General features: G+C 37.3%; 1 protein-coding gene and 1 pseudogene across 9 annotated transcripts in view; one reads left to right on the top strand and one right to left on the bottom strand.

The window, feature by feature from the left end:
• Positions 1-4,974, top strand: part of LOC139356250 (ras-related protein Rab-5C pseudogene) — a 61,987-nt pseudogene extending 57,013 nt beyond the window's left edge.
• Positions 1-24,437, bottom strand: part of LOC105466223 (adenosine kinase) — a 567,753-nt gene that overhangs the window by 288,220 nt on the left and 255,096 nt on the right. The gene's annotated exons all lie outside the window — the stretch shown is intronic.

The following is a 24,437-nucleotide window of genomic DNA, read 5'->3' as shown; positions in this document are numbered from 1 at the left end:
TGCACAGCAAAAGAAACCACCATCAGAGTGAACAGGTAACCTACAGAATGGGAGAACATTTTTGCAATCTACTCATCTGACAAAGGGCTAATATCCAGAACCTACAAAGAACTCAAACAAATTTTCGAGAAAAAACAAACAACCCCATCAAAAAGTGGGCAAAGGATATGAACAGACATTTCTCAAAAGAAGACATGCATACAGCCAACAGACACATGAAAAAATGCTCGTCATCATTGGCCATCAGAGAAATGCAAATCAAAACCACAATGAGATACCATCTCACACCAGTTAGAATGGCAATCATTAAAGTCAGGAAACAACAGGTGCTGGAGAGGATGTGGAGAAATAGGAACACGTTTACACTGTTGGTGGGGTTGTAAACTGGTTCAACCATTGTGGAACACAGTATGGCAATTCCTCAAGGATCTAGAACTAGAAATACCATATGATCCAGCCATCCCATTACTGGGTATATACCCAAAGGATTATAAATCATGCTGCTATAAAGACACATGCACACGTATGTTTATTGCAGCACTATTCACAATAGCAAAGACTTAGAATCAACCCAAATGTCCATCAGTGACAGACTGGATTAAGAAAATGTGGCACATATACACCATGGGATACTATGCAGCCATAAAAAAGGATGAGTTTGTGTCCTTTGTAGGGACATGGATGCAGCTGGAAACCATCATTCTCAGCAAACTATCACAAGAACAGAAAATCAAACACCACATGTTCTCACTCATAGGTGGGAATTGAACAATGACATCACTTGGACTCTGGAAGGGGAACATCACACACCGGGGCCTATTACGGGGAGGGGTGGGGGGATGGCATTGGGAGTTATACCTGATGTAAATGACGAGTTGATGGGTGCTGATGAGCTGTTGGGCGCAGCACACCAACATGGCACAAGTATACATATGTAACAAACCTGCACGTTATGCACATGTACCCTAGAACTTAAAGTATAATAAAAAAATAAATAAAATAAAATTAAGTTTATCAATGAGAACACAAGGATACAGGGAAGGGAACATAATACACAGGGGCCTGTTGAGGGTTGGGGGGCTAGGGGAGGGATAGCATTAGGTGAAATACCTAATGCAGATGATGGGTTGATGGGTGCAGCAAACCACCATGGCACATGTATACCTATGTAACAAACCTGTGCGTTCTGCCCATGCATCCCAGAACTTAAAGTATAATAAAAAATAAAATAAAATAAATAAATAAATAGAAAAAATGAAAAAAAAAAAAAAACAAAAACGAATTAAGGGCCGGGCGCGGTGGCTCAAGCCTGTAATCCCAGCACTCTGGGAGGCCGAGACGGGCGGATCATGAGGTCAGGAGATCAAGACCATCCTGACTAACACGGTGAAACCCCGTCTCTATTAAAAAATACAAAAAACCAGCTGGGCGAGGTGGCGGGCGCCTGTAGTCCCAGCTAATGTAGTCCCAGGTACTCGGGAGGCTGAGGCAGGAGAATGGCCTAAACCCGGAAGGCGGAGCTTGCAGTGAGCTGAGATCCGGCCACTGCACTCCAGCCTGGGCGACACAGCGAGACTCCGTCTCAAAAACAAACAAACAAACAAACAAAAACGAATTAAGTTCATTTGTTTGTTTGTTTATAATTTTAGGTCCCTGTCCCAGTGATATCATTTTTATTTAACTGTTTGAATATGTTGGACATTAACATGCTTTCAAAAGTTGAAACTATGCCAAGAAAGTATACCCCAATATCCAAGTCTCACTCCCTCCCACATCCCTTCCACTTCACTTTCCCTTCTACCTCTTGTAACTAATTTTATTGTTTTCTGCTTTATCCTTCCTGAACATACACATTCTTTAATTCTCCCTTTTTCTTGTATGACAAGTAGCACTATGAGTATTTGTTTCTGCTTTTTGTTTCATGTGATATTTCCTGGAAATTACTCCATATAGTTATAAAAACAGATATCTTTTATCAACATAGTAGTCTATTGTATGTTCCAGAGTATATTCAACCAATCTTCTAGAATGGGTCATTTATATGGTTTCTGATATTTTGCAATTATTAATAATGCGGCATGAATAACTTTGACAAAATTATTTCCAAATGCAATACAGACTGAATTTCTGAATTATACTAATCCCTATGTGTGCAGCATTTTATGTTTACTCTCATACATAATGGGGGCTGTTTTAAAGGAATAGTTAACGGCATGAGCAAACATTCATTATGTATTAACAAAAATCATATTATGAAATAGATATAATGCAAATTATATAAAAAAGTATGGAGACATACATGCACATAAAATGAACATATATGATAGGATTATGGATAATTTTAACATTCTCTGTACCTTTCTCTATTTCTCAAAAAAGAAAAATACATTAAATTTACAAACAAGAACAGAGACATCTATTTCTTTCTATATTTCCCCAAAAAGAAAAATAATACATTATATTTACAAACAAGAACAGAGACTTCTATTTCTGACTAAACAGGTACCCTAACACAGGCCTTTTGCTAAAAATAACAACAAATGCTGGGTTAAAATAAAAAGAAAACAAAAGAATCTGTTTTTGAAGTATATTGCTGAGTTGACACAGAATACTCAAAAGGTTAAAACAAAGTAAAAATGGAAATCCAGGGGGATAGGCAAACACTTAGATGTCTTTCATTCTGAGGGATATGCCAAGCCCTGTGCATTGAGCTTCAGTTTTCACAGCCATGTACAGAACTGGCAGTGATACACTGGAGCCGGCTCGAGAAAGCTAACTGTACATATCTTTTCCCAACTCCACGTTCAATGACTTCAGGTTGGTATCGTGAAATCAGTCATAGTGTGAAATAGAAAAATGTGAGAAATTAGGATTTTTTTTTTTTTTTTTTTTTTTTTTGCCCTGGAGAGCCAGTTTTAAAATATTTACCAGGACACTACTGAACCCAAGGTTTAGGGGATAAATTCTAGGGTATATTAAAGATAGGAGGTCTAATTAGACTCTCCACATAAAGTTGGGATCCTAAAGAGCTACACACATGTTTAGTGTAAGAGCTGAATAGAATGATGTCTACCCTATAGAAAGAATAAGCAAGGAAATTAACCTCTTTCAAACTTGATGCTAGGTGGAGGTAAATACATCTTTTTTGAAAATTTAACCACAAGCCCACCCTCATGAAGGTTTATGGATCTGGAACTCATGTTACCTATGCAGCCCACAAAACTTTAAGCCCAACAGTTATTTGAATGTGTTCCCAGGTTGACAGTATCCCCGGCTTTTGGCAGATTCAAATGTAAATACTCTCTTTGGAAACATATCTTAATCTCAGTCTCAGAGATCACCACAAATAACGAATACAAGCTAACACACAGGAAAAAAAGGCAGTTTGAGTAACAGCCAGAGGAAACAGAGATAGAAAAATCAGAACTGCATAAGCTTTAAATATTAGGCTAGGCACAAAATAGAAAATAAGTTTAATTTATTTAAATAAATAAGAGGATTGTATACATGAGAATGAAGTGAGTTTATCAAAATGATAAAGTAAACTGATTTCAGGGGAAGAAATGAAAATGGAAGTAATGATTATTATATAAAATTCAATGTCAGGTAAAACAGAATATGAGACACTGCTGAAGACACAATTAGCAATATCAGAAGATAGATCTGAAGAAATTATCCAGAACATAGCAAACATGACAAAAAAGGGAAACTATGTAAGAGGTTATGAGATATGATAGAACAGTTAGTGATACACATATGGTTAAGCTATAAAGAAAAGCATGGGAATCATAACCATAAAATGTAGGATAATAGTTACCCTCTGGGGTGGAGAGAGGCAGGGGAATTATTTTTTTAATTTTTAAATTTTTTTTGAGACAGAGTTTTGCTCTTGTTGCCCAGGTTGGAGTGCAGTGGCAGGGATCTCGGCTCACCGCAACCTCCGCCTCCTGGGTTCAAGCAATTCTCTTGCCTTAGCCTCCCAAGTAGCTGGGAGTACAGGCATGTGCTGCCATGCCCGGCTAACTTTATATTTTTAGTAGAGGCAGGATTTCTCCATGTTGGTCAGGCTGGTCATGAACTCCCGACCTCAGGTGATCCACCTGCCTCGGCCTCCCAAAGTGCTGGGATTATAGGCATGAGCTACCATGCCCAGCCATATTTTATTTCTTTAGATAGGTGTTTAAGTACATACATGGTCTTTGTGTTTAAGTAAAATTTTTATTTGGAGATATCGCTGGGGGTCGGGGGAGAGAAGTGGAGCCTGTTTGAGCCCTAGCCCCAAGTAATGCTACTGCCCTTGAGTCGTCTTGGAGACACCCTCCCCAACTAAGTGCCTCTTTGCATAGCAATGGCTCCCGTCCCCATGCTCTCTGGTACCATGACAACTGGACGGGTAGTGGCGGGTCGGGCGAGGCACAGCACACAACCTAGTGGACCAGCCACTGGGAACAATGAGTCTGTGGTGGCCAAATCCAGCCTTGTTCTCCACTTTGTCAAGGGACAATTTCAAGAGTACCAGGACAGCATAATCAGAGCAGCGTTCCTTACACAGACTGTCTGCTTAGACAACACAATAGTCAAGTTTGAGACCTGGGGCAGCGCTGGACAGGAACAGTATGGTAGCCCGGCCCCCCTGTACTATGAAATCACCAAAAAAGATACATTTGCACCAGCCAAGAAACAGGTGAAGGAGCTAGAAAGGCATGCCAGCACCAGCATCGTCACTGTACTTGTGGGTAACAAGGCAGACCTGGCCAGCAAGAAAGCCCTGGAATTCCAGGAAGCACAGGACTATGCAGACGACAACAGTTGACTGTGGAGACATCAGCAAAGACTGCAATGAATGTAAATGAAATTTTCATGGCGATAGCTAAGAAGATTCCTAAAATTAAGCCCCAGAATGCATCTGGTGCTCCAGGCTGAAACCTCCAGGAGAACCACCCAGCAAGCAAGAGCCACTGCTGCAGCAACTGAGCCTCTCTTGCCTGCCCACTGCAACTACTTTCTCTGCCTGAACGACTAGACTGGAATCCATTCTAACCAATCGCACTCAGCAACTGGGGCCACCACTGGGGACAGGGGAAGGGGCCCACCATGATTTCTCCACATAATTTTGATCATGGGCCACAGTGAGTTATTCTACCTGCACCTTTCTGTACAAATATTAATTCAATTTTAAGTCTTAGATCACTTTTTAAATAATATTGATTTTCTGCTCTTCCCACTTCCTTCCCTTTCTATTGCTCTCCTACTTTTCCTTTGCTAGTAGCAGCCACATGCTCCTGTTCCCCTCACCCTTGTATATGAGGAAGGTGGGGTTGGAGCAACTACCCTTTCTTTGCCTCTTGCAGAATAGACTCAACAAAAGCATCCTCATCCATACCTTATTTGGCGTGGTCCTGGGTTCAGGTGATGGAGTAGCTAGGGAAGAGAGAAGCAGCTCTTCCTTCAGCTGGCTGTCATCAGGCTGCAGCCCTCCCCCACTCCTAACTCCCAGCTGGGAAACCACAGAATTGCCACAGCATTATTGTGACAGCCATGAACCCACTGCCCACAACTCCTCCACCCTCAGTCATCCTGACCTCTGGCACTAAGCCCTGTTCTGACCAAATCACAATGATGAGTATTGGGAAGTAGGCAGGTAAAGGGGGAGTAGGAAGGGATGGAACTGACTTTTTCTCTATCTTATATTGGATGTTTTTTTTCAACACGTAACCTATCAGTATCTTGTCAATATAGTCAGCCCATTGATCGACCTCAAATAATTTTTTTTTTAATTTGGGAATTTAGATATACAGAAAACTTACAAGTATAATATACAGACTTCCTGTGTACCCCTCATTCAATTTGTTCTAATGTCACTATCTTAGCGTCTTACATTACTGTGGCACATTTGTCCAAACCAAGAAACCAATGTTGGTGGATCATTGACTAAAGTTAAGACTTTATTTAGATTTCACCAGTTTTTACACTAATATCCTATTTCTATTCTGGACCTGATCCAGGAAACCATGTAACATTTAGTTGTCATGACTCTGTAGTCTCTTCTTGTCAGTGAGATGTTTATAGTCTTTCTTCGTTGTTCACAACCTTGACAGTTTTCAGGAACGCTCAACTTGTGTGGTAGAATGTCCATCAGCTGGGATTTGTCTGATGTTTTCCTAATGATTAGATTGAGGCTACAGGTTTAGGGAAAGAATATCAGAGAGATGAAGTTTCCACCTTTTCACACCAACATGACTTCCCATTTGTGATGTTAACCTTAATCACTTAGTTAACATAACTGTTTACCAGCTTTCTCCTATGGAAACAGTCAAGTCAGTATTTCGCTGTCTTCCAACTCAATTTTTGGATCTGACTCACTCAATCCAGCTCATACTCTCAAGGAGAAGGGAAGTAGGATCCACCTTCTGGAGGGGGCAATATGTTATTTGGAATTCTTCTGTCAGGGAGATTTATCTGTTCTCCTCCATTTATTTATTTATGCAATTTATACATAACACCGTGAACTCATGTATATTTATTTAATAATTTATCCTTAATCCAATGCTACATGTTTTATTTTGTTGCTCTAATTATTCCAGCTATGGCCATTGGGAGTTCTTTCACGTTGGCTCATGTGTCCCTTTTGGCATGCTTAATCTTTATTATTTTTAAGAAATCTCTTGCCTTCTGGCACTACAAGATATTCCATGCTTATGTTGTATTTTCCCATCACCAGCCCCAGAATCAGTCATATTTAAAAGGAGTCCTGGATCCTTTTATTGGAGAATAGGATTTACAAACCGGGATGTGAGCGTTGGATGTGTTTGTGGCTACTGGGATATCACTGCTTCTAGGCCTTCTCAGTGAACACAGCTAGGAAACATATGCATGTATACTAATCCACATATACACATGTATCTATAATTATTTCTGCATCTATCCATCTACATATATTAAGCTAAACATGGGTAAATACTTATATCTCCAACTCTAATTCAGTACCACAGGTTTCATTCTGGCTCTCCCCTCTTGTTTATTTATCTATAACATCCCTTCCTGATAGTGAGAAATCTAGCTTCCACCATTCATCATCCATTTACTTATTTGTTCAACCCCAGGATACATGTAAAGGGGTTCAGAACTGTTAACCCATATCGTTATGAGAAACAAACTTACCAACTAGAATACAGTGTTTCTATAGTGTTCCTTAGTCATTAGCTTTACATTGTCCAGTCAAAATACCATTTTCCAAAGTTACTGAGGTCAGCTCCTTTTCCCCCCACCTACTCAGTGAAGTTATGCCATACATTTGTGATACAAGTAGATTCATTTGTTACAGCTTGCATTCCATCCTGAAATCCCTAACATTTAAAAGACCTGCATACATTAAAATTAACCCTTTGTGATTTACAGTTCTTTGGGCTTTAACAAATGCATAGAATCACATATCCACCACCATAGTACCATACGGAACAGTACATCACCCTAAAACTTGCCTTTTGTATCCCCTTTGTAGTCAACCACTTTTCTTTCCCATCATTTGTAATTTCAATACCTGAAACAACTGAAAAATTAGGATGCAAAAATTAAAAATCATGAGTCTTCACAGAATAAAACCTAAAACTGTCAGAAGAGTTAAACTGCTTAACAGTTAAACTGTAGGGAGAGTTACTACTTAAAAGTTATTGAGTTCTAGACAGGAGAACAAACATCTAAATTCTTTAATTAACTTTTTCGTGGTATTATTCCACAACATGCAAGATTATGAGATCAACTTTGAAGTTGTTCATGGTCAACAGAGTTGGATTCCAATCCTAAGCAACTATTTTCTGTATTTATAAAATATTTTTTCCAAGGATAGAACCTATAAGCTTTGATCATAAAAATGTTTTGAATTTTTAATTGTTTAAAATAAAGCCAAAACTATTTGTTAAAAACAAAACCACAGTATAGTAACAACAACAACAAAAAAACCTACCTTACAGTCTATTCATTTGCTATATTAATTATGTGATTATTAGGTCTTAATAGATGTGGTATGACAGCTGCCCAGTTTCATAGATCTAAAGCACTCACTTTCAAGGATAGCTCTTCATGTAGACTAACAGATAAGAAAAAAACAATAAAAATGTCCAGGTAGCTTATTTGTACTGCCTCTTTCCCCTTCCCGACCCCAACCACCAGAGTACAAAAGTTTCCATTTTATTTACAATTAACAGTGTGCTAAGTCTACAGGTTTCACATACTACAGGTTTTGAGAATCATGTCCCAAAAGGCAGTATTATCTGGGGGTAAGTAGTTAACTATGTAGGGCTAAGCAATATAATCTACCTACTGGCAGTATCATCATCAGTTAAGAACTTTAAGATTTTAGCTTCCTTCCCCTGGTGGCAGTGTCTAGGGTGATAACTTTTAAAAAATATTCAGATAGCATCTTAAGGTTTATAGCTGCTATAGTCAATTATAGGTAAGTAATTTGGGGATAGAAGTAGATTTAAATGAAACAGAAGCAGATTTAAAAACTCTTCTAATGGAAGCACTTGGCTCCTATAGTTCTCTCTTTTTCTAAAATGCAATTACAACCATTACATCATTGTAAATTACATGCTGGGGTTATCTCAGTAGGTATCTGCCAAATGTAAAACTTACAGAAGGTCTTCAATGTAATAACGATGTTTTATCATTTTAATTACAAACTCTTTAAAAAACTCCCTAAAGTGTACCAATTGGGGTGGTCTAAATTAACAGTATCTTGGTAGCCCAAGGGTAGCAAAAATAGATTGAACTACAAAATTTCATCATACTTATAGCAGCTGTCTTCCTGCCTCTAGGAAGCTAAGTATTTAACAAAGCAGACAGCTTGGCATTGGCATCTGATTAGCAGTGTGTGCATTGTCAGATAGAATGTGCTTGGCTCTTTTGTTCCAGGGTTTGATTAGAAATCTGGAGAGCAGAGGCATCATGTAACTTCATTTTTAAAGCTTTTGAGAAAGGTAAATACACTGTGATGGTTCCTCTGGTATTGTACCTGAAAGACCAATTGATGCTTTTCTAGTAACATGCTTTATCACACCCTAAAAAATTTAAATAAGGGATTTTTTTGGGGGGAAAAATACTTCAAAGATTGAAATAGGCCAATCTTAAAATCACTTTAAATATTGTACATACCAAAAATATTTTTGCAACAGAGTGCTTTGCATATTGAGTCTTGCACTAAAATACTGTTGTTGGGGAGGAAGAATGGTCATTTTAGAGTGTGTAAATACAAGACTCTATTCCTAAATATATGAACAGTCTAAATGAAGATTCAGAATGTTTTTCTAAAACCACGTGAAAAGCTTACTGGAAAAATAACACTGTCTTATAAGAATTATATTATTTTGATGGAGGTGTCCAAACATTAAACTATAAAAGGGTGACTCTCATTACCTTTTCCTCACAAATTTCTTTGAAAATTTATTACAAACGATTGTGCTTACTGGCAGAGTTCAAAATCAGTAGAGTCCATGCAAACAATCTACTTCAATGAGAAGTACATTCTTTTACTCTATCAAATCCATCGGAGGTAATCAGACTGGATGTTTTATTCAACAGGGCTGAAGAAAATTGTTCTACAATAGGTTAATTCAAAATGGCAGCATAGAAAATGCATCTGTCAGTGGGGATCAAATTACAGGGCAAGCTCCTCTCAATGCTTAGAAAAACAAGTCTGCAGTTCTACAGATTATGTGCCTGTGTGTGTTTAAAGGGGTGGGAAAGGAGCTAAATATCTGAGCTAACCTCCAATTAAAGTCAATCATAAAAACAGCCAATTTAATGAGTGCGGATTTCTTTGGGTAATTATAACACCAACCACTTTTTTCTCTTTTAAATCTGTAATTCTGCCTTCTTGTTATTGCTTGCTTTGTCATTAATCGCCTCAGGACCTTGATTTCCTAGCAACAGACTGCCACCAAACATTTGGCTCCTGTTCAACATTTTCTTTGTGAAAAATGGCACTGCTGTTGCCGCCTGGGCTGCTGCAGCTAGACTGGCTGTGTAAGTGCTCTAATAATGTATTCCACTGGAAAAAAAATCACATGATACAGGGTGCAATGACTGAGCTCAGTTAATTACTGAGCTGGGAAGTTTATCTACAATCTAAAAGCTGTGTTGGGGGAAAGGGGACTAAGGATTGAAAAAGTGTTCCTTCCATTATCAATAACTTGCAGGTAACAATATACAAAGAAACATTTTATTTTGGGGAGTACAAGTTTAAGCTTATTTGGGAAAGAGTACAAAACACCAATGTTTCCAAAATGTTGCTTGATGAAATTTTCCTCTACAAACAGTCCCAAACACACAGAAGATTCAAAGAATAGTTTGCTAAAATTTTAAAAAGCAAAATAGCCTATGTATCTTTCAGCTGTTTCTTTCCTACTTAAGGCAAAAATTATTTGTATATATAAATATGCTATGAAGTAACAGAATGAGGTTTTCATTCACAACATGAACACCCAACACTAAGAATACAGAATTCAAAATGTTCTGATATATTGTGCACGTGAGTAAATATTTAACAATCTATAAGAGAAAAATATGCTTATGACTATTTTTGAAATTATTTAAGTGGGACTGAAGCAGTCAGGTCTCGTGATTGGAAACCCAAGAATAAAATAGATATTTTGCTTTTTTTTTTTTTTTTTAAGTAGATTTACTGAGATTCTCCATGCCTTAGAAATCCTACCACCTCCCAGAAATGATAGTTATGGAAATTAACATGGCATGTCAGATATGGTTCGCTGATGCCTTGCTTTAGTTCTCAGAAATAAGGCTTTATAAGACTGGCATGTTTCAGGATTGCTGTCAGGATATGATAATTTAATATACCCAAGAGTACACTAAGAATTATGGAAGCATCTGTGAAACTAATAAGCCAGTGGACATACTGATTTTTACCAATGTGTCTACATACTATACAAAAAAACTTCCTACAAAGTATTTTCCCAAATCAGTTCATCTGAGGATGTGAAAACACTACAGTTTACCTTAAAACATCACAATCACAACCCTGACAGACTGAAATAAAAATGAAATTAGGGAATATCTATAAAGGAAAACTAAGCCTTAAAAAGTCTTCAGTTATATTAATGTGGTTAAAATGTACTGTTTTTGAAAAAGACAACAAAGGAATAAAAGATATTGGAATGATTTTAAGTAATTCTGCTTATTGCTGGCACTAAGTCTACAGTGTTTCACCTTGAGTCTGATTCCCCACTTCATTTTTATAAAAACAAATTTTCAGTCAATATAAGAAAGGAAATACATATTTACAATGACAAAAGTTTTAGAAATGGGCTCAAAACTTGCAAATGATTAAAAACTACCACAAGAAGCCTATCAATCTACCAGGAAAACATCAGTTGACTTTAGTAAGTAAAATTTTTTTTTTTTTTTTTTTTTTTTTTTTTGAGACGGAGTCTCGCTCTGTCGCCCAGGCTGGAGTGCAGTGGCCGGATCTCAGCTCACTGCAAGCTCCGCCTCCCGGGTTCGGGCCATTCTCCTGTCTCAGCCTCCTGAGTAGCTGGGACTACAGGCGCCCGCCACCTCGCCCGGCTAGTTTTTTGTATTTTTTAGTAGAGACGGGGTTTCACCGTGTTAGCCAGGATGGTCTTGATCTCCTGACCTAGTGATCCACCCGTCTCGGCCTCCCAAAGTGCTGGGATTACAGGCTTGAGCCACCGCGCCTGGCCGAGTAAAATATTTTTAAAATTTAACTTAGTTTATTGTAGTTTTCATATTTAAAAAGTTAAACTTACAAGAAGCAACATATCTGTGAAAAAAATATTATTAAGGATAAATAATAAAACATATAATGCTCATTTACTTTACTATATGTGTACTTCTCTGGAAAAGATGAAATAAAATATTTTTGGTGGACTATTCTACATTTGATATTTTATTTGATTTTTACTACTTCTGTAATACAAAATAATCTTAAATAATCTTGTCATTTATAGAATGAAGACAGAAACAAATACTTTGAAAGATGAATACAAAAAATGATTAGTTAGGACAGCAGAACTGGAAAGAGTTGAGAGACTGGACTGAAATTAGATGTTTGCAGTGAAGGTGTGATAAGGGAAAATGGGAAAGGTATAGAGAAAAGCATCCACGGACTTACTACAATTGAAAAAAAAAAAAAAAACCTTGTGCCAGAAATCTGCATAGAGAACAAGATAAATAAGATTTTAAAAAGCAGCAATATATCTTTCAGAACATCTTCAACTATTTAGGATTTACTAAGATCCCTAACTAGTAAACCAGGACAACGTTAGTTAATACGAATGTGCTCTAGAAGTCTGGGGCTTCAAGAAGCTATTTCCAAGGTGAAGAAAGAAAACACACGATAGATTTAAGAGGTTAGAGTCAAAAGATCCCTATTATATAGATGAGAAACCAATGCTGGTCTGAAAATGGGTAACAGGAAATATGGGTTCATACAAGAACTTGCCTTCCTGCTATGTACCAGAAAGGAAAAAGGTTGTTCTCTCATTTTTTCATACCAATTTACCAAATAGTTTTTTTAAGCTTGATGTACCATGTCATCCAGCCAAATCAGAAAAAAACTGGTATTTCAAAGAACTGACCCTCATGACCCTCAAACATGGTAGCACTACATATACATATGTGTGTGTGTATATATATATATTTATATTTATGAACAAAAGCTTAAAAGACTCTTTATAACACTTGCAATAGAGAAATAGGTAAGAGCAAGAGATCAAAGTAGACTTATTATGTCTTCCATTACATGCCAACAATAAAGACATAAATACATTATTTGTGTAATCAGGAACAATTGTATTGTTTGTAGTCATAATAACCAGTATCATTGAAACTATTACAAGAAATGTGGACATAAGATTAAATCCAGGGGGTATGGAGCATTACTGCTGATGGGTATAATGTTTCCTTTTGTGGTGATGTGAATGTTCGAAAATTAGATTACAGTGATGGTAGCAGAACTCTTTAAATACACTAACAGCCACTGAATGATATTTTTTAAATGAGTGAACTCAATGGTACATAAATACTTCAATAAAAGCTGTTAAGAAAGATTAAATTCAACTTTATCTGAAAAGACAGCAACAACAGAACATGTGGGGTAAATCATATTAAACTATAAAGATTCTATAATATGTTCAGTAAATATGTTGGAAGACAGATACCCTTCTGCAGACACTCAATTGTTTATGTCCAGTTTACACACAATTTCAAAGATATGACAACTAACACATAAAAATGTACACTGCCATCCGAATGTTTATAAGTTTTTCCGCTCTTAAACATGTTTATTAAAGAGATTTAGTAAACATTTCATTTTCTCAAGCAACTGCTGATTGGTCTAAAATACATAAAGAAAACAGAAGTGAAAATATTTCAGTGATTTGTTAATTCATTTGGGGCTCTGCATAAGTGCCTACTGTCTTAACAACTAAATGCTATACATATGCTTATTTTCTTACCATTCAGAGGCAATTAGCACATAGTGTGGTTTCCAATCTCACATAAAATTCCCAGACTTTGTTATAGTGCCACAAGTCCATAACACAAAATCTACCAATCTTTATCTTTAGGGCTCTAAGCTTCTATAACCAATACTATTCCAATTCTTCATAGTAAAAAGGTTAGTCCGTGTAATGAAAAATTACATTACTTTAATATTCCTAAAGATTTCTTCTCAATCTTGGTAGGGAGTTTTACTTTTGGTAGCTGCCAAAAGTAAGACTTAAGAAAAATTATAGGAATAGAGGAGTACATTCTCCAATTTGGAGGAAGTCTTTCTGTATAAAAATCACAGTGTTACCCTAAAAAAACTGGTATTAGAATTTTACTTATTGAAGAAAACAAATTCTAGAGAAATTAAAAATAAACACAAATAGGATTTCTATAATCACGCTCCTTTTTTTTTTTTTGAGATGGAGACTCTCACTGTCACCTAGGCAAGAGTGCAACCTCTGCCTCCCAAGTTCAAGCCATTCTCCTGCCTCAACTTCTCAAGTAGCTGGGATTACAGGCATGCGCCACCACAGCTGGCTAATTTCTATATTTTTGTAGAATGGAGTTACACCATATTGGCCAGGCTGGTCTGGAACTCCTTACCTCAAATGATCTGCCCGCCTTAGCCTTCCAAAGTGCTGGGATTACAGGCATGAGCCACCACGCCAAGCCTATAATCACACTCTTGTTGGAAAATTTATCCAGCAAAAATCAAAGATTCTCCCTACTAAGGTGGAAGTAACAACAGTAAATAATTTGTGTAACTTAACATCAATAACATATGGAAAATGGAAAACATTAGAAACTGAACTCTAATACTAATGGTAAGAAATAGCAATAATTAAGTCTGTTTTGGTATGAGCATACCTTATTTTATTGCACTTCACAGATATCGTGGGGTTTTTTTGTTGTTGTTTTTATTTTTTTAATTTATTTTTTTTTTTTAACAAATCGAAGGTTTATGGCAAGCCTGCCTTGAGTAAGTCTATGGTGTCATTATTTTCCAACAGAATGTGCTCACTTGGATCTCTGTTATATTGCGGTAATTCTTTCAATATTTCAAACTTCTATTATATCTTTTATAGTGATCACTGATCTATGATATTATTATTGTAACTGTTTTGGGATGCCACAAACCACACCCATAGAAGATGGTGAACTTAACTGATAAATGTTGTGTTTTCACTGCCCTACCAGCTGGCCATTACCCCATCTCTCTATCTCTCCTAAGGCCTCCCTATTTCTTGAGACACAACAACAGTGACATTAGGCCAATTAATAATCCTACAATGGTCCCTAAGTCTTCAAGTGAAAGGAGGAGTTGCATGTCTCTCACTTTAAATCAAAAGCTAGAAATGATTGAGTTTAGTGAGGAAGGCATATGGAAAGGTGAGACAGGCTGAAAGCTTGACCTCGCACAACAAACAGGTAAGTTATCAACGCAAAGAAAAAGTTCTTGAAGAAAATTAAAAGTGAACACAGGAATAAAAGAGTGAAATAAGCTTATTGCTGACATGGAGAAAGTTTTAGTGGTCTGTATAGAAGATCAAACCAGGACAGCATTCTCTTAAGTCAAAACTTAATCCTGAGCACAGCCTTAACTCTTTTCAATTCTATTAAGGCTGAGAGGTGAGGATGCTATGCAAGAAAAGTCTGAAGCTAAGAGAGGCTGATTTGTGAGGTTGAAAGAAGCCATCTCCATATCATAAAAGTGCAAGGTAAAATAGCAGGTGCTGATGAGTTACCCAGATCTTGCTAGCATCATTGATGAAGGTGGCTGCACTGAACAACAGATTGTCAACATAGACAAAAGAGTCTTCTACTGGCAGAAGATGCCATCGAAGACTTTTACAGCTAAAAAGAAGTAAATGCTTGGCTTCAAAGCTTCAATCAAAGGATAGGACGATTCTTCTGTTAGGGGCTAATGCAGCTGGTGACTTTCAGTTGAAGTCAATGCTCATTTACCATTCTAAAAATCCTAGAGCCCTTAAGAATTATGCTAAATCTGCTCTGCCTGTGTTCTATCAGTGAAATAACAAAGCCTGGACGAATGCACACCTGTTTGAGTATGGTATGCTGAGTTTATTTTTTATTTTTTATTTTTTGAGACAGTGTTTCACTCTTGTCACCCAGGCTGGAGTGCAATGGCGTGATCTTGGCTCACTGCAACCTCCACCTCCTGGTTCAAGCAATTCTCCTGCTTCAGCCTCCCGAGTAGCTGGGATTACAGGCATGCACCACCATGCCCAGCTAATTTTTGTATTATTAGTAGAGATGGGGTTTCACCATGTCAGCCAGGCTGGTCTCAAATTCCTGACCTCAGGTGATCCTCCTGCCTTGGCCTCCCAAAGTGCTAGGATTACAGGCATAAGCCACCACACCTGGCCGGTATCCTGAATATTTTAAGCCCACTGTTGAGATCTACTGCTCAGAAAAAAAGATTCCCTTTAAAATATTACTGCTCATTGGCAATGCATCCAAGGACTCTGATGGAGACATACAAGGAGATGAATGTTGTTTTCATGGCTGCTAAAACAACATTCATTCTGCAGCCCATGAATCAATGAGTAATTTTTGACTTTCAAATCTTATTTAAGTAATATATTTCATAAGGCTATAGCTGCCATAGTGACTCCTCTGATGGGTTCGGGCAAGGTAATTGAAAACCTTCTGAAAATAATTCATCATTCTAGTTGTCATTAAGAACATTCATGGGCTGGGCATGGTGGCTCACACCTATAATCCCAACACTTTGGGAGGTCGCAGTGGGAGGATCACTTAAGCACAGGAGTTCGAGACCAGCCTGAGCAATATGGTGAAACCCTCATCTCTACAAAAATAAAATAAATGATGAGATGGGAGGATTGCTTGAGCCTGCCTGGGAGGTTGAGACTACAATGTGCAGTGATTGTGCCACTGCATTTCTCTGCTTGGGTGACAGGAGTAAAACCCTGTCTAAAAAAAATAAAGAGGCCAGACGCAGTGGCTCACGCCTGTAATCCCAGCACTTTGGGAGGCCGAGGTGAGTGGATCATGAGGTCAGGAGATTGAGACCATCCTGACTAACACAGTGAAACCCCATTTCTACCAAAAATACAAAAAGTTAGCCGGGCGTGGGGACACGTGCCTGTAGTCCCAGCTACTCGGGAGGCTGAGGCAGGAGAATGGCATGAACCCAGGAGGCGGAGCTTGCAGTGAGTCAAGATCACGCCACTGCACTCCAGCCTGGGCAACAGAGCCAGACTCTGTCTTAAAAAAAAAAAAAAAAGAACATTCATGATTCATGCGAGGTGGTCAAAATATTAACATTAATAGGAGTTTGGAAGAAGTGGATTCCAACCCTCATGGATGACTTTGAGGGCTTCAAAACTTCAGTGGAAGAAGTCACTGCACATGTGATGGAAATAGCCAAGAGAACTAGTATTAGAAGTGAAGCCTGAAGACAGGACTGAATTGCTGCAAATACATAATAAAACTTGAATGGATGAGAAATTGCTTCTTATAGATGAACACAGAGAGTGGTTTCTTGACATGGAATCTACTCCTGGTGAACACGCTATGAACACTGTTGAAATGACAATGAAAAATTCAGAATACTGCATAAACATAATTGTTAAAGCAACAACAGGGTTAGAGAGGGCTGACTCCAATTTCAAAGAAGTTTTACTATAAGTAAAATGCTATCAAACAGCATTGTATACTACAGAGAAATCTTTTATGAAGGAAGAGTCAATTGATGTGGCAAACTTCATTGTTGTCTTATTTTAAGAAATTATCACAGCTATCCCAACCTTCAGAAGCCACCACCCTGAGCAGTCAGCTGCCATCAACACTAGTGCAAGACCCTCCAATAGCAAAAAGATTATTACTCCCTGAAGGCTCAGATGATCATTAGCATTTTTTAGCAAAAAACTATTTTTAATTAAAGTATGTAATTTTTAAAGGTGTAATGCTACTGCACACTTGAGAGTACCGTATAGTGTAAATATAACTTTTATATTAATTCAAAAATCAAAATATTCATGTGACTTTCTTCACTATGATATTTGCTTTATTGTGGCGGTCTGGAACTGAATCCACAGTATCTCCAAGGCATGCCTGTGTTCACCTCTACATGTTACATTTAAGCAAAGATGTCTTTGCTTAACTCAAATGTTAACACAGTTTGGGCTTTACTTGAAGTGACTGTCAAATAAAATTACTAAACATGAGTGAAAAAGATTCATATGTGTTAAGTGTCAGAAATTTTACACCAACATGAAAAGCTCCAAATAGAACAAACAACTCTACAGATTTTTTTTCATTTTATTCTCTGTATTTATAAATGAAATAGTTAAGGTCACCTGCAAGGACATTGTAAAATAAAGGCTTAAATATTCATAGTTAATCCCTAAAGAAGTTAATTAAGCAGTCCAGAATAGGATAGTTAAAAATTTGAGGCAAAAATGCAGGAATAAAGTCATATGGTGATCATATGGTGATCATCGATTTGACCAATATAATGGGAGTTCTAACACATAAGAGTTCAAAACTGCACTTGGAACAGTGATAAAAGGCGAGACACAGTTCAGCTATCCCACTTCTTTAATAATCTTAGAAGAATATTATAAATTAATAAATTCCAAAAATACTTTGAACTCTATTTAAATGCTATATATAAAGAGCTGTGACATTATTTAATCAACTGTCATTCACAGACTAGCTTAAATTATAAAAAAATCATTAGTTCACTTACTCTGCCCAAGTGTACTTATTGTAACCGCATAAATTATGTTACAAAGTCTTGTTCCATCGTCTAATAAGGTTTAAAGCTATCACTTTAAGTAAGTTTTTTGTTTGTTTGTTTGTTTTCAGACACAGTCTCGCTCTGTTAGCCAGGCTGGAGTGTAGTGGCATGATCTTGGCTCGCTGCAACCTCTGCCTCCTGGGTTCGAGTGAATCTCCTGCCTCAGCCTCCCTAGCAGCTGGAACTAAGGCGTGCACCACCATGCTTGGCTAATTTTTGTATTTTTAGTAGAGATGGGTTGGTCTCTACTAAAAATTTTGGCCAGACTGGTCTCAAACTCTTGATCTCAGGTGATCCACCCACTTCGGCCTCCCAAAGGGCTGGAATTTCAGGCATGAGCCACTGCACCTGGCCTAAGTAAGTAATACTTGCCTTTTTAAAAAATATATTACTTCAATCTCTATTAGGTGACCATTACAAAACAACTTAATTCACTTTCACTGAAACTTTCTCAAATCTTTTCATGACAGAGCAAAGAATACTAGATGACATGTTCTAAATTCTGAGCATGAAATTTTGAGCAATCTTTTTAAATTTCTAGTCACATTTTAGTTTAACCATATCTTTTGGTAAATACTGCCAAAAGATAACCAAATCCTAAAAAATAGATATTATTTATTTAATTATAAATTCATTCTAACTTGTTAATTCGATGGACACAGACCACATTACTGACATGTAAAATTTCAAATATAGGATTTCTTAGATGAGATTTCTTATAATTTATCACACTGCCTCATTTTAAGGTCTTTATTGCTTTTAGATTACTGACAAAGATATTTAATTGTAAAAGAGTATAAATGAAAGTTTTACTAAGAAAAATTGTTACTCATGGAATAGGTATGAAAAACCCATAGGGCAAACAAAGCAGGAGATGTAAAACGTAAACATTTGGTAGTGATTCTTACTTGCCTTTAATATACATATATTTCTGTTTCTTTGTAAGTATGAATTCTATTATTTACCGCCAAGGCTGTACATTTCTTCATACCATGTTTCCTCTACTGACCCACAATCATACTTCCCTTACTCCAGAAGCAAACATTAGTGACATCTGAAAACTGCACCCTCACAAAAAACACATTCTCCAAAGCAGTAAAATTCTAGGCTGAAAACAGATAGAAGTGGTCAAGAGAGAGTTATAAATAAATGAAGAGAGGAAAAGAGAAGACCTGTAATAAGACATAGGAACTGAAAAAAATAATTTAAAAAAGAAAACAGGCATGAATGCCAAAGGAAAACTCACCACAAGTCTCATATTCTCACAAAGTTACTGACAAGATATGACATATTATTCTTTCACTTATAGTGTTTAATTTCTAATCCATGAAACAGGGTACAAATTTGGCTGACTTTGTTTATGCAGGGTAAGTCACAAGGTACTGAACGTTTGTTAAAATCTATTTCTTAAATATATTTTTAATACCTAAAGTTTAAAATTTTCCCCATTCATAAGCCTAAACTTGCAAGGTGATTAGTTCTTTACAGTGTTATTTGAAACTGGGAACCTTTTTTCCTATCCTAAAGATATGTTATTTGAAGTAATGAATAGATTTCTAAACAAAATCCCACTGGACTCACAATGTAATTCAAACACTATGCAGAGATGACTAAGAAATTACAAAAAATTACAATACTAGTAATTACACACAGACGAACAACTATATCTTAGCTGAGAGCTTTCACATTTATTTTTAAGTGATAAAATGGTATCTACAACATTTTATAGAGTCTAGAATAATATTTGAGGGAATTTTGACATTAAATCAACCTGAAGATGAATTTAAGATTACAACTGATACTATAACAATATGAATTTGAACTGTGCAGGTCAACCTATACATAGATTTTTTTCTGCCTCTGCAAACCTCTGAGACATGAAGTCCAACCCCTCCTCTTCTTCCCCTCCTCAGCCCACTCAACGTGAAGATGACTGAGATAAAGACCTTTATGATGATCCATTTCCACTTAATGAATAATAAATATATTTTCATTCCATATGATATTATAACATTACCTTTTCTTTAGCTTAATTTATTGTAAGAATACAGAATATAATACGTATACAAAATACGTGTTAATCAACTATTTACATTATCAGTAAGGCTTCCAATTAACTACTATTAGTAGTTAAGTTTTTGAGGAGGTAAAAGTTGAATGTGGATTTTCGAAAGGGTCAGTGACCAGAACCCCCACACCGTTCAAGGGTCTACTGTACTTTCTTACCACAACTTGCAATTTCCGCTTTTACTCAAATATTCCCCATAACACATTTATCAGTGAAGGTTATGGTCATTTTCTGACACTCCAATAGGTCAAGTAAAGGAGAAACAATATTCGGGGACAAGAAAGTTAACTGGGAATGAAATATACAGTTTAAAATGAATACAATGTTCCAGGAAAACAGTACAGAATTCCCATAGAGATAAATCATAGTTATTATCAAATTCAAATTCAGGCTGGGGGCGGTGGCTCATGCCTGTAATCCCAGCACTTTGGGAGTCCGAGGTGGGTGGATCACTAGAGGTCAGGAGTTCAAGACCAGCTTGGCCAAAATGGTGAAACCCCATCTCAACTAAAAAAAAAAAAACAAATACAAAACTCAGCCAGGCATGGTGGTGGGTGCCTGTAATCTCCGCTACTGGGTAGGCTGACACAGGAGAATCATTCAAACCCAGGAGGTGGAGGTTGCAGTGAGCCGAGATTATGTCACTGCACTCCAGCCTGGGCAACAGACCAAGACTCAAATTTGAATAATAAAAATTAGGCAATCTTGAAAAAAAAAAGCGAGTTACCTGAAAAAGGGAAAAACCAAAATCAACATAGAGATTTACACTTCCAATCACTATGAAGGACCAGGGAGTAGATTTATATTCCCATCTTAAACAACTAACAATGAACAAAATATATGAAAACACAATTTTCAGGCATTGGATAATAAACAAAGAAGGGGCACAATAAGGTAAGTGCTACAATTACTCAAACTTACACCTTGAATAGAGTTCCCAGGCTGCAGAAGGAAGGAAGAACCTAAATAGAGTCAAGTAGTTTCCATTCAGGGAGGCCAAGCTGGCTACCACATGCTGGGGCAGAGTACTGGAGAGGAGAGAGCTGCTTGAAGAAGAAAGAGGTGGAAAGTGAGAACTCAAGATATGCAAGGGATTCCTCTGGAGTCTTCAGTACACATGTATGAGGAAAGAACCAATACCCAGGTAATCAGAAAAAACCAGTAACGAGGTAATCAGATTAAAAAAAAGTGATAGAATTAGTAGACATGGATATTAAAATAATTGTTATAACAACATTCCGTAAGCACATGACAACATGTAGAGCCATAGCATGAGTAAAAGAGGCCCAAATCAAGGTTCAAGAGATGAAAACTATAATGTCAGACATAAAATGTCAACTGGATGAGATTAATGGCAGATTAAACATTGTAGATGAAATAATTAGTAAACTTCAGAGTAACAGAAATTATTCAAGGCCGGACGTGGCAGCTCATGCCTGCAATCCCAGCAATTTGAGAGGTCAAGACAGGCAGATCGCTTGAGTTCAGGAGTTTGAGACCAGCCTGAGCAACACAGAAAAACCTGTCTCTAGAAAAAATACAAAAACTAGCCAGGCATGGTGGTGCACTCACTCCTGTAGTTCCAGCTACTTGGAAGGCTAAGGCGGGGGTTGCATTGACCCAATATTGCGCCACTGCACTCCAGCTTGGGAAACAGAATGAGAATTTGACTGAAAAAAAAAAAAGAGCGAGCCCAAGCGCAGTGGCCCATACCTGTAATCCCAGCACTTTGGGAGGTTGAGGCAAGAGGATCATGAGGTTAGGAGTTCAGGACCAGCCTAAATGATATGATGAAAAACCATCTCTACTAAAAATACAAAGATTAGCCGGGCATGGTGGCACGTGCCTGCAGTCTCAGCTACTAGGAAGGCTGAGGCAGGAGAATCGCTTGAACCTGGGAGGCGGGGGTTGCAGTGAGCCAAGATTGCACCACTGCACTCCAGCCTGGGTGACAGAAAAGACTCCATCTCAAAAAATAAAAATAAAAATAAAAAAAGAAAAAATAGGGGAGAGAGTAATTATTCAAAACAAAGAACAGATAGAAAAACAAAAATATTGAAAACAGAATCACTGAGACATGGGTCAACTACAAGTGGCTTCTTCTTCTTCTTCTTCTTGTTATTATTATTATTATTATTACTATTATTTTAATTGGAGTCCCAAAGGTAGACAGAGATGGAAAGAGAAAATATGACTACAAGAGTTTCCAGAATATGGCATAAGGAGGAGAACTGTAGTAGATTCCAGTGAGTTGAGGAAATAGAACTGAGAGTCTGGGAATTTCAGAGCAGTTAAGAGCTGAAAGATCACAATATCAGAGAACAGAAAGATTTACAGAGAAACCTGGAATTCTGTAGAGGGTCTTTTCTTAAATATATACCAGGTCAGTACCTGGGAAAGAAACATCCAAAAGTATTAAGAGAAAAAAAAAAAAAAAAAAGAGGGAACAGTACCTGAGGCACATACACATTTGGAAATAGTGACTATTTCCAAGACCTAGAGCAGAAAATCTCACTATTTTTCTCATTAAAGTCTCCAACGTTTTTGGCACCAGGGACTACTTTTGGAAGACAATTTTTCCATGGAAAGGGTAGGAGGCATGGTTTCAGGAGGAAACTGTTGCACCTCAGATCATCAGGCATTAGTTAGATTCTCATAAGACACATACAATCTAGATCCCTCGCTTGTGCAGTTCAAAATAGAGTTTGTGCTCCTATGAGAATTCTCTGCTGATCTGACAGAAGGTGGAGCTCAGGTAGTAATGTTTGCTGGCCCACCACTCACCTCTTGCTGTGTGGCCTGGTTCTTAACAGGAACTGATACAGTTGCAGTACCTGGGATTACAGACCCCTTAGTGCTCTATGCCATGGAATACTAAGAAAAGTCTTGCCCTAGCAGTAGGAAATATTTAGCTTTATTTATTTGATGAGATTAATAGCAGTTCAGGTATTATAGAAGAAAATATTAGTAAAATGGAAGGCAAAGCAAAGGAGGTATGCAAAATAAAACACAGAGAAAGAGACAAAATAAAAAAAAAGGGTATCAATGAGTTATGAGACAACTTCAAGTGGCCTGAAAGGGTCAGAAAACCAATTTGAAGATATATAATGGCTGCAAATATTCCAAAACTTCATAATAAAAACTAAAAACTCATAGCTCTAAGAAGGTAAACAAAACCTACGCATAAGAAACATGAAGAAGAATACACTAAGGCCCATCATAACTAAACTGATCAAAATCAATAATTTTCTGTGTGTGTGTATTTTTTGTAGGGATGAGGTCTCACTATGTTACCTAGGCTATTCTTGAAATTCAAGCCTCAAAAGCTATCCTCCCATCTTGACCTCCCAAAGCACTGGGATTACAGGTGTGAGCCACTGCACATGGCCTCATACAGAAAATCTTAAAAGCAGCAAAATTTGGGGAATTGGGGACGTGAAATATTGAAGAACAAAAGAATGTCAGATTTCTTATCAAGAATTATGCAAGTAAGATGGCAATGGGGTAACATTTTTCATGTACTGAAAAACTGTCAAACTAGAACTGTATATCTGGCACATAAAGATGTTTTCAAACATACAAAAGCTGAAAGAATTTATTACCAACAGATCCAAATACAAGAGATGTTAAAGAATGCCCTTTAGGCAGAAGGAAAATGATACCAGATGGAAATCTAATTCTAACCAAAAGGAATGAAGAGAACTAGAAATGATAAATACATGAGTAAAAATATGCTTTTTCTTATTCTTTAAAAATATATATTTGACGATTTAAACAAAAATAGCAGCAAGGTTAGATGTTTATAATATACATGTAGAAGTAAAATGTATGTATTGTAAGTTGTGAGACATATATTAACATAGCTGATTAAAAAAAAAAAACAACAACAATTAGGCTGGGTGCGGTGGCTCATGCCTGTAATCCCAGCACTTTCGGAGACCAAGGCGGGCAGATCACAAGGTCAGGAGATCGAGACCATCCTGGTTAACATGGTGAAACCCCATCTCTACTAAAAACACAAAAAATTAGCCTGGCGTGCTAGCGGGCGTGTATAGT

This window comes from Macaca nemestrina, chromosome 9, assembly GCF_043159975.1.
Source record: "Macaca nemestrina isolate mMacNem1 chromosome 9, mMacNem.hap1, whole genome shotgun sequence".
Lineage (NCBI taxonomy): Eukaryota > Metazoa > Chordata > Mammalia > Primates > Cercopithecidae > Macaca > Macaca nemestrina.
The sequence above is the reverse complement of the archived record's forward strand: the minus strand, read 5'-3'. Positions and strand labels throughout refer to the sequence as shown.